Source organism: Triticum dicoccoides, chromosome 3A, assembly GCF_002162155.2.
Source record: "Triticum dicoccoides isolate Atlit2015 ecotype Zavitan chromosome 3A, WEW_v2.0, whole genome shotgun sequence".
NCBI classification, from domain to species: Eukaryota; Viridiplantae; Streptophyta; class Magnoliopsida; order Poales; family Poaceae; genus Triticum; species Triticum dicoccoides.
In genome coordinates, this window is record NC_041384.1 from 26,268,628 (window position 1) to 26,279,041 (window position 10,414).

Below are 10,414 nucleotides of genomic sequence, written 5' to 3' on the forward strand. Positions count from 1 at the left end.
ACTGACCACCATTCAAGTATTACTCACGTTGGCGGCCTCACATGGTCTTCTCATTCATCAGATGGATGTTAAGACGGCTTTCCTGAACTGGGAGTGAAAGGAGGAAATCTATATGCAACAGCCTGATGGCTTTGTGATGGATGGTCAGGAAGGAAAGGTGTGTAAGTTGGTGAAATCTTTGTATGGTACAAGATAAGCGCATAAGCAATGGCATGACAAGTTTAATGAAACGTTGACATCTGTTGGCTTTGTTGTTAACGAGGCCGACAAATGTGTATACTATCGCTATGGTGGGGCGAAGGAGTTATACTGTGTTTGTATGTTGATGACATACTGATATTTGGGACTAATCTCAAGTTGATCGAGGAGGTTAAGTCTTTCCTATCTCAGAACTTTGAGATGAAGGACCTTGGAGTGGCTGATGTTATCTTGAACATCAAGCTATTGAGAGATGATGAAGGTGGGATTACACTTCTGCAATCCCATTATGTTGAGAAGGTGTTGAGTCGTTTTGGATATTCGAACTACAAACCATCTCAAACACCATATGATCCTAGTGTGCTGATTCGAAAGTCTAAAGGCACAGCTATAGATCAATTGAGATACTCTCAGATTGTTGGTTCACTCCAGTATCTAGCGAGCGCAACGAGGCCTGACATCGCATTTGCTATTAGCAAACTGAGCCGATTTGTTTCCAAACCGGGTGATGTACATTGGCGTGCTCTTGAGAGAGTTATGCGCTATCTGAAAGGTACTATGAACTATGGACTTCACTATACCGGATACCCGTCGGTACTTGAAGGGTATAGTGATGCGAATTGGATCTCTGATGCTGATGAGATGAAGGCCACAACTTGGTATATGTTTACTCTTGGAGGTGGTGCTGTTTCCTGGAAGTCTTGCAAGCAAATGATCTTAACAAGATCGACAATGGAAGCAGAATTAACAGCATTAGACACATCGGGTGGCGAAGCATAATGGCTTCGAGATCTGTTGATGGACTTGCCAGTGGTTGAGAAGCCGGTTTCGGCCATCCTTATGAACTGTGACAATCAAACAATTATTGTCAAGGTGAAGAGTTCAAAGGACAACATGAAGTCCAATAAACACATAAGAATGAGATTGAAAGCTGTCAGAAAATTGAGGAACTCCAGAGTGATATCATTGGATTATATTCAAACGGCTAAAAATCTGGCAGATCCCTTTACTAAAGGGCTATAACGTGTTGTGATAGATAGCGCATCAAGGGAGATGGGTATGAGACCCACATGAGTTGCCATGTTAGTAACCCAACCTATGTGATCGGAGATCCCGTGAAGTAGGACTTGGGAAAACAAGCCAGTGGTGAACTGAGGAGAGTAACTTTACTAACCCACTCCGTTGGAGATGCAATACTCTCAGAAACTGTATGGAAGGATGACTATTGTCTTAATGTGTTCCAAGGCTTATATGCATAAGCAAGATGCTATCCTACAGAGCGATCTTTGGAGGAACACACCTATATGAGCCCGACTGCTGGTCACAGTCTATGATATTGGGGTGATCTCTAGCAACCTCATGAACAGGCCAGGAGTGTGACTAATATGCGCCGAGTGGTAGCATGAAGCGCATCCAAAATGAGACCTAGCCACGCACGGTGACATTGCCTAGACAACAGGTGCTCGTGATGTAGAAGGCAAGGAATTTGAAGAAAGAGTCAGAGGCCCACCTAGGAAAGACCCTCGTAGTCACCATGTTATTACACGTCGTCCAAAGCGTCCAAGCTAACTCAGTGAACACTAGCCAGAAGAGCCATCTCTTCCTACCGGCCTGGGTGGCCCTGGCATGAAGAAGCCCGCCAAATCTGTTGCTTCCCAGTTAGGCCCGAGGCCACACAGACAAAGCTCCAAAGATCTCTAGTCGCCGTGCAATAGAAGAGGATGTGTGCTACTTGTAGTCTACGTTAGTATTTCCCTGAAGAGGAGAGGATGATGCAATACAGTAGAGATAAGTAATTCCCAGTTAAGAACCATGGTTATCAATCTAGTAGGAGAACCAAACAAAATTCCGTTAAGCGCACCTACACACAAAAGAGCAAACACTTGCACCAAATGCAAATAAGAGGGTTGTCAATCCTCTTAGCGGTTATTTGAAAGGATTAAATCTTATCAAGGTAAATAGATAAACTAAAATACTAATTGAAATAAAAGTAAATAAAATGCAGTAAGGTATTTTTAGAGTTTTAATATAAGATAAATTAGACCGGGGGTCATAGTCTTCACTAGAGGCTTCTCTCTCGAACACATAGCATACGGAGGGTAAACAAATTACTATTGGGCAACTGATATAAAAGCAAATAATTATGACGGATTCATGGCAATGATCATGTATATAGGCATCACGTCTAAGACAAGCAGACCGACTCCTGCCTGCATCCACCCATCGACCGTTATCCATCATGCATCTAGGGTATTAACTATGAAACACAGTAACACCTTAAGCAAGATGACATGATGTAGACAAAGTAAAATCAAGCAGTATGATTAAACCCCATCATTTATCCTTAATGTCAACAATACAAATACGTGTCATGTCCCCTACTATCATTGGGATTGAGCACTGCAAGATTGAACCCATCACAAAGCACATCTCCCATTGTAAGATAAATCAATCTAGAAGGCCAAACCAAGTCGATAGATCGTAGAGAAATACAAATCTATAACAATCATGCATAAAAGAGTTCAGAGAAGACTCAAATATTTCTCATGAATAATCTGATCATAAACTCACAATTCATCGGATCCCAAGAAACACACCGCAAAGAGAAGATTACATCAGATAGAACTCCAAGAACATTGAGGAGAACATGGTATTGAAGATAAAAGATAGATAAGAAGCCATTGAGCTACTAGCTATGGACCTGTAGGTCCGCGGTAAACTACCCACACATCATAGGAAGGGTAGTAAGGTTGATGTAGAAGCCCTCTGTGATCGATTCCCCCTCCAGCAGAGTACCGAAAAAGGCCTGCAGAATAACAGAGGCTTCCGGTGGCGGAAAGGTTTTCTCTTTTGTGTCTCTGCTGGTTTGGGAATATTTGTGAATTTATAGCAAAGAAATTAGATCAAGAGGTGCCACGAGAGTCCCGCAAGCCTGGGGGGCGTGGCCACCCCCCTTGTGGTGCGCCCTCGAGGCTTCTCGTCTCCTCGTAACTCTTCTATTCTTCTCCCGAAGCTTCCTGGGTCTCTTCTGGTCCAGGAAAAATTAATCCAAAGTTTTTCTCTTGTTTCGCCACTTTTTGAAAAGGCAAACACAAGCAGAAAACTGCAACTGACACTGGGCACTGCGTTAATAGGTTAGCCTCAAAGATGATATATATAATGGCATATAATTGCATACAAAACATTCAAGATTGATACTATAATAGCATGGAACAAAAAAACGGACATTTGCATTTGTGCCGCTAACTCAAACTCCCTACTCAAATTTATTCCTAACTTTTTGATGTGCTCAAATTTGCCCCTTAAAAGCATTTTAGGTCGCGAGAATGCCCTTCCATCTGGTCAAAGTTGTTTGACAGAAACTTTGAAAATTCATAGCAAATTCATATGATCTCACAAGAATGCGAAATAAGATATCAAAATGTTCATACAAATATCACCTATATGCTTATGTCATTTACGTTCATGACAAAAGCACTATTTAAAGCTTTTTAGGGTTTATAACATTAAAAAACTATTTAGGGTGAATGCAAATAAATGCACGTGTAGGCGATGAACGTAAATGACATGCGTGTGTCTGTGATATTTTTATGAACATTTTGATATCTTATTTGCATTGTTTTGAGTTCATATGAATTTGTTATGAATTTTCAAAATTTTGGTCAAACAACTTTGACTAGATCGAAGGGCATTCTGGTGAGCTAAAATGCATTTTAGGGGCATATTTGAGCACATCGAAAAGTTAGGGGTAAATCTGAGAGTGTTCGCAAATTAGGGCCATAAATGTAAATGTCCCTAAAAAATTATAAATACGTTGGAGACGTATCAGTGTGTCCCAGCGTCTCCGGAACAACACAAAGAGGGCACAATCTATTCCCCGGGCCGTTCCTCTTGAGCACCTCCATCACAAAGAGAGCAAGCAAGGAGAGGTGTGCCACGAAGGTACTTAGCTTAAAGAAATTGAAGCCATAGACCTCCCTCCCCATGTAGGATCCGCAAGACCCAACGCAGCATGAAGGCCACATTCATACGGCGAGAGGCAATGATGCCAAGCCCTCCCATGTCCTTTGGCAAACAAATATTAGCCCACTTGACCATGTGATATTTCTATCTACCGTTCATCACCTGCTAGAAGAAGCAAGATGGGTCTTTATCAAACGAGCTATGAACCCCCTTCGACAGGATATATAACCCATCATATACAATGGGAGGCTCCAAAGATTCGAGTCAATCAAGACCACTTTACTCCCTTTGGAGGTAAAACATCCGCACCGAGGCCCAGCTGCCCTAGCCACGACCCTCCCCATAAACGGGCGAACTCGCTCAGCAAGATCTTTGAGTCAGACATCGGCATCCCCATACTCTATGGGGAAGGCGGACAACACGAAGGGAGTACTTCATATACGTTCCACTCTTTTATATTATGTTCTAACAAGTACATAGTATATTGTAATGGTTTCAAGTATTCCTCATGCTAACGATAGCACATCCAAAATACTAATCAACATCATAATAGTTAGTACATGATAAAACGTCATAATAAATTACTAGTTCTAAATTAGCGTGGCTTGGCATCCAAAATAATTATCAATAATTGTCGCCGAATTACCATACAACAATAGCCTCCCCCAATCTCTTCCAACATTTGGTATGGACTGGCAAACAACTAGATAAGCACCTCCCGAAGATGACGAGCCCTTCTTCATAGGCAATGAGATCGGAGAGCCATTTGAGGGTGTTTCTTTCTTGTTTTGCTGTGAGTTAGGATAGATATTGAGATAGGGAAGCTTGTGGACGTTGGACTATATGACAAGATGTTTCACGGTCCTTGGCGTACCCCTTCTGGATGACCGGCCAGGACAGCTTCTCCTGCGGCCCGCCAGCGTTCCAGCTCACGTGCACCGACTCCGCAGCTGGTGTTTTCCTGAGCCCCTCCTACATGAAGGTCCCCAACATCGACTATGGCAGCCGCTCCCTCGTCGTCGTCCACACCCTCCTGGCCCCCGATGCGGCATGCTGCATGCACCGTCATGTTTGACGAGTCCTCAGCCTTCGCCATCACAGACATGCTCAGCATCAGCCGCAGGAACAGGGAGCTCTAAGCAGAACTCTATCAGAATATGCAACAGCATCACTAATGTAGATACTAAGCATTGTAATAATGTTTTGCTGTCTAGTCAAGTATTACAGCGTATGTCTCTAAATGTTTCAAGCTGCTTCATGTTCAGTTCCTCTCTTCTGCTGCGGCTAGCTTGGTTTTCACCTGTGTTGCATGTCTGATGTACCGTCAGAAGAAAAATATTAGATCAGCAATCTTCAGAATTTACTATCGCAATACGTCAAATATCGACAAAATGCTAGGGAAATGTGAACCTCTTGCCCTGAAGAGGTATGAGTACTCACAACTGAAGAGAATAACGAGATTATTCAAAAATGAACTAGGAGAAGGTGGACATGGTGATTAACTGCACTATAACATGAGCAACAAGTACATAGGGATACCCTTCTACTGTAGCAGCTCCTCCTCGACGGAGTACCCGCCTTGTCGCTAGGTGCAACATTGCCTGCTCCGCCACAGCCTTCACCTGGTGGAGACGAGGAATGGATGGACCACCAACGGTGACATTCACCAGGATGAGGCCGAGCCCAACCGCACCGTAAGGCTGCTGCCAAGACCGACTGCCCCGTGAACTCCCGCACAGCTGCAGTCTCCTCCTGTCGCGACAAAAACCGCACACTCTGGAAGTAACTTGCATATCAGACCTACCTTTAAGTTCATCTGATGGCACTTCTTTCACAAACCATATGGACTATCGAACAGACAATCTAAAATATGCTGTCGATGAAGATTCACTATTCATTCTTCCAGGATACACCTAATAACTTTCATGACTGGGCCACCTAGCGGCTGTACTCATAAACTGCATAATTTGACTTGCTCTCGTATGAAGCAAAAAGTTAAAACGACAACCCCAAAGAAGAATTAGCAATACATGTTGTCAAATGGAAGTACTGAACACTGCTCGGCATGAGTAATTAGCTATCTAAAAAAATTACTGAACCACAAAGTCTCGAGACCAAGGCTGAAAACTCAAGGGGTTGGAGTCCAGAGATTTATCACTGTTTCCGGCAGAAAATGAAAGTGATTTTTCCAAATTCCCGCACAAATCCATCGTAACCCAAGGACATCGGGCATCAAATGGCTGCTCAGCAAAAAGTTCAGTCAAAAAGAAAGAAAGAAAAGGAAGAGAAATTCAGAAGACATGGAGACATGTTCACCCTTGAAAAGTAGAATTCAACACCAGAGACTGACCTTCCACAAATATCCTGTGTTACGTAGACTGGTAGACACAGGGTAGCGACATTTTTGGCACGGAATGACAAAGTCAAATTAGCCGGCTGCACGCGGCAAGACAAGTCCAAACTACACCACAAATTTGAGTGCAAAACCAGGATGAACTGTTCTAGTCTCAAATCATCACGTTCTTGAAGGCTCTCTGGACTCTGCTGCACACGAAATATCCAAAATTCAGACATGCATCCCAGCTCGTTGCTACTCCTACCAATCTTACCGATCTTGGCCTCCTTGCATCAGCCGGCTGCTGCCTCCAGTGGCACCGCCCAAGATGCGGGCTGCCCGCCGGCGACATGCGGGAACCTCACCTTGGCGTACCCCTTCTGGCTGGCCGGCCAGGACCGGTTCTCCTGCGGCCCGCCGGCGTTCCGGCTCACGTGCACCGACTCAGCGGCTGGTGCTTTCCTGAGCACCTCCTACATGAAGGTCCTCGACATCAACTATGGCAGCCGCTCCCTCATCGTCGTCCACGTCCTCCTGGCCGCTGACGGCGCGTGCACCATCATGTTCAATGTGTCCTCGGCCTTTGCCATCACGGACAGGTTCAGCATCAGCCGCAGGAACAGGGAGCTCTAGTGCTCTCCAGCTGCAAAGAGAGGCGTCCACCGCCCGGGGCCGTCCCGGTGACCAACTGCACGGACAACAGCAGTGGGATGTACGTGTACCTCGGGGGAATCTATGGCACAGGCCAGCCGCCAGTGAATGAAGGGAGCTGCGATACCTCCATATTTCCGGTGCTCGGGGCAGAGCCGGCAGGCATGACGGCGGGCAATTATAGACAGCTCATAAAGGGCGGGTTCCTATTGCAGTGGGAGCCCGTCGGTGACTGCAATGTCTGCAAGGCAAGCGGTGGGCGGTGCCGCTACGATGCCAACACATCAGCGTTCGCGTGCCTTTGCTCAGATGGTAGCATGCACCCGTCGACTTGTGGTAAGCTGCCTGCCATGAGATGCATATTTTCTGTCAGAATGTGCAATACCATCACTATATTGATAATCTGTTCATCTTCATGCAGATACTAAACACAACAGAAAGCTCACTTTGATAGGTAAGCGTTCTAATAATGTTCTGCTGTCTAAAGTACCCCCTTTGTACTAAGTCAGCAAAAATTAATATGGATCGGAGGGAGAATTATAGTATACGTAATGTTTTAAGCTGCTTCATGTTCAGTTGCTCACCTCTAACTGTACCTTTTCTGCACTTTCAGTTTCGCTGTCTGCTGCGGCTAGCTTGGTTTTTGCCTGTCTTGCATGTCTGATGTACCGCCAGAAGAAAAATATCAGATCAGCAATCTTCAGAATTTACGCCAGCAATACATCAAACATCGACGAAATGCTAAGAAAATGTGAATCTCTTGCCCTCAAGAGGTATAAGTACTCACAACTGAAGAAAATAACAAGATCATTCAAGGATGAGCTAGGAGAAGGTGGATATGGTGTGGTATACAAGGGAAGTCTGCAAGATGGCAGAATGGTTGCAGTGAAGCTACTGAAAGGATCAAAAGGCAACGGAGAAGATTTTCTGAATGAAGTTATGAGTATCGGCCAGACTTCTCATGTTAACATTGTCAAGCTACTCGGTTTCTGTTTAGAGGGATCCAAGCGAGCACTTGTCTACGAGTACATGTCCAATGGTTCTTTGCAGAAGCACATTTATTCAGAGGGTACCAAACAGGCCATTGGATGTGAGATGTTCCTAAAAATTGCAATCGGTATCGCACGAGGGTTAGAGTATCTACACCAGGGTTGCAACGCCCGCATCATCCATTTCGATATCAAGCCTAACAACATCCTTCTAGATGACGAGTTCTGTCCCAAGATTGCAGACTTTGGTCTGGCAAAGCTGTGCCACCTCAAGGACAGTGTCCTTTCAATGGCGGAAGCGAGAGGGACGGTTGGTTTCATCGCACCAGAAGTGTTCTCTAGGGGTTTCGGAGTCGTCTCGACAAAGTCGGATGTTTACAGCTATGGGATGATGCTCCTAGAAATGGTCGAAGGGAAGAAGGATCAGAAAGGAAAGGCAGACAGCTCTAGTGAAGCATTTTTTCCACATTGGGTTTGGGATAATTTGGCGAGGGAATTGCATGGATCTGAAGAAAAATATGGGACTGAAGAAATTGTAAGAAGGATGACCTTGGTTGGATTGTGGTGCATACAGATGAACCCTGAAAGCCGCCCGTCCATGAGCAGGGTTATAGAGATGTTGGAGAGGAAGATGGGTGAATTGGAGATGCCTCCCCGGCCGTTCCTCTGTTCTCCAGTGTACTCAACAACAGTTTCATCTTATGCATCTGTCCAAGTTATGATGCCTTCACCGTGATATGCATCTGTGCATGCTGAAACAATACTTTTCAAAAACAATAGCGACAATGTACATGTAATTACTCTCAGGGTTACAGTTCAAACCTCCTTGTATTGGTATTTAGGATTTCAAAATTAAGAATGTAATTACCGGTTCGAAGAGTTGCCTTCCAACTGATGTTAGGGTAAATCTATGTATTTGAGAGCATCAACGAGTTTCTTCAAGGCCTTCTCCTGCTCCCAGGGCTTCCCCAAAGTCTGAACCATGCAACGGGTCAGAGAAGCCACAGCACACATTTTTAGACTGGAACTCTTTTAGAAATGTTGATCTTTCAAAACAAGAGAAACATCTGCACAGTGCATGGGCTGAACAATCTCATTTGTACTCAATAAGTGCTGCCAGGGTGTTGCTGACAACTTGCAATAACCCAACGTGTTGGCTCAGAGAAAAGTAAGCGTGGCCAAAATAGTACATGTTCCTGTTCTCACCCTGCCACCGGCACACCACCCAGAAGAGGGATTTTTTATTTTTGGGAAAAGTATATTTTTCGTCCCTCAGTTTTTCCGAAAGTCTACATTTGGTCCTTCAACTCTGAAACCGGCAAAACTTAGTCCCTCGACTCTTCAAACCGGATATGTTTAGTCCTTCTTCTCAGCCGACCCGGTATGCTGCTGACTCAGCCCCGGTTTTGACCAGTCTTAGCTGACGTGGCAAAATTCCTCTCTCATGTTCATTCTATCTCTTTTTCCTCTCATCTCTCTCTAGTTGGCATTTGATCGAGCAACTCGCGTGCGCATCTGCACTTCTGGCACCGGCACCACCTCGTCGTCCGACTACGCCACAGCAGCAAGGAGCACGCTGTCGGCACCACCGGGCGAACGTGGACATCTTGGCCGGCACACCAACCTAGTCTCCATCGTCCGCTAGTGCTCCCAGGCCCAAGAGTGGCTCCTTGTCGGAATCATGCACGACCGCGGGGGCTCCAGTACCTGCACGAGGCAGTGACGCCGCCGGCGATCTACCGCGATGTTCCAGGGTGTGAGTTCGACGCGCACATAGATACCTAAAGTTCTAGGGTGCAGCTCAGTCCGTTCGTTCTTGTCGTCCAGGAGGAACAGAGGTCATAGGTGGGACCGTGGGAGGAGGTTAGAGAGACATGGATAGGTGAGAGGAGTTGGCGGGTGGCCGGGCTGGGGAGCCGAGGTACGGTGAGCCCAGCAGGGCTGAGGCGGAGCTATGCAAGAAGTAACGGCATGCAGCGGGCGCCCCAAGTGGTGGCTTAGTAGACGCGGTGACCATTGAATGGTACTACTGAGGCACAACGGCTACAGGCCTACGGCCAGCCGACTGTGGATACTCGGAGTGCTCAAAGGTAGCACGCCCAGGGGAGCAGCAGATGGTGCTAGCAAGCAGGCTTTCAGGGGCAGGCGACCGGCAACCTCTTCTTCATGAACCAAACCAGTCAAATCCGTCAAAACCATGCCACATCACCAACAAAGCGGTACGAGGGACTAAAGTTATCCGGTTTGAGAAGTTGAGGGACTAATGTTTGCTGGTTTT

General features: G+C 45.8%; 1 pseudogene; it reads left to right on the forward strand.

The window, feature by feature from the left end:
* Positions 1-6,733: 6,733 nt before the first annotated feature.
* Positions 6,734-8,872, forward strand: LOC119271063 (annotated as a pseudogene).
* Positions 8,873-10,414: the final 1,542 nt, after the last annotated feature.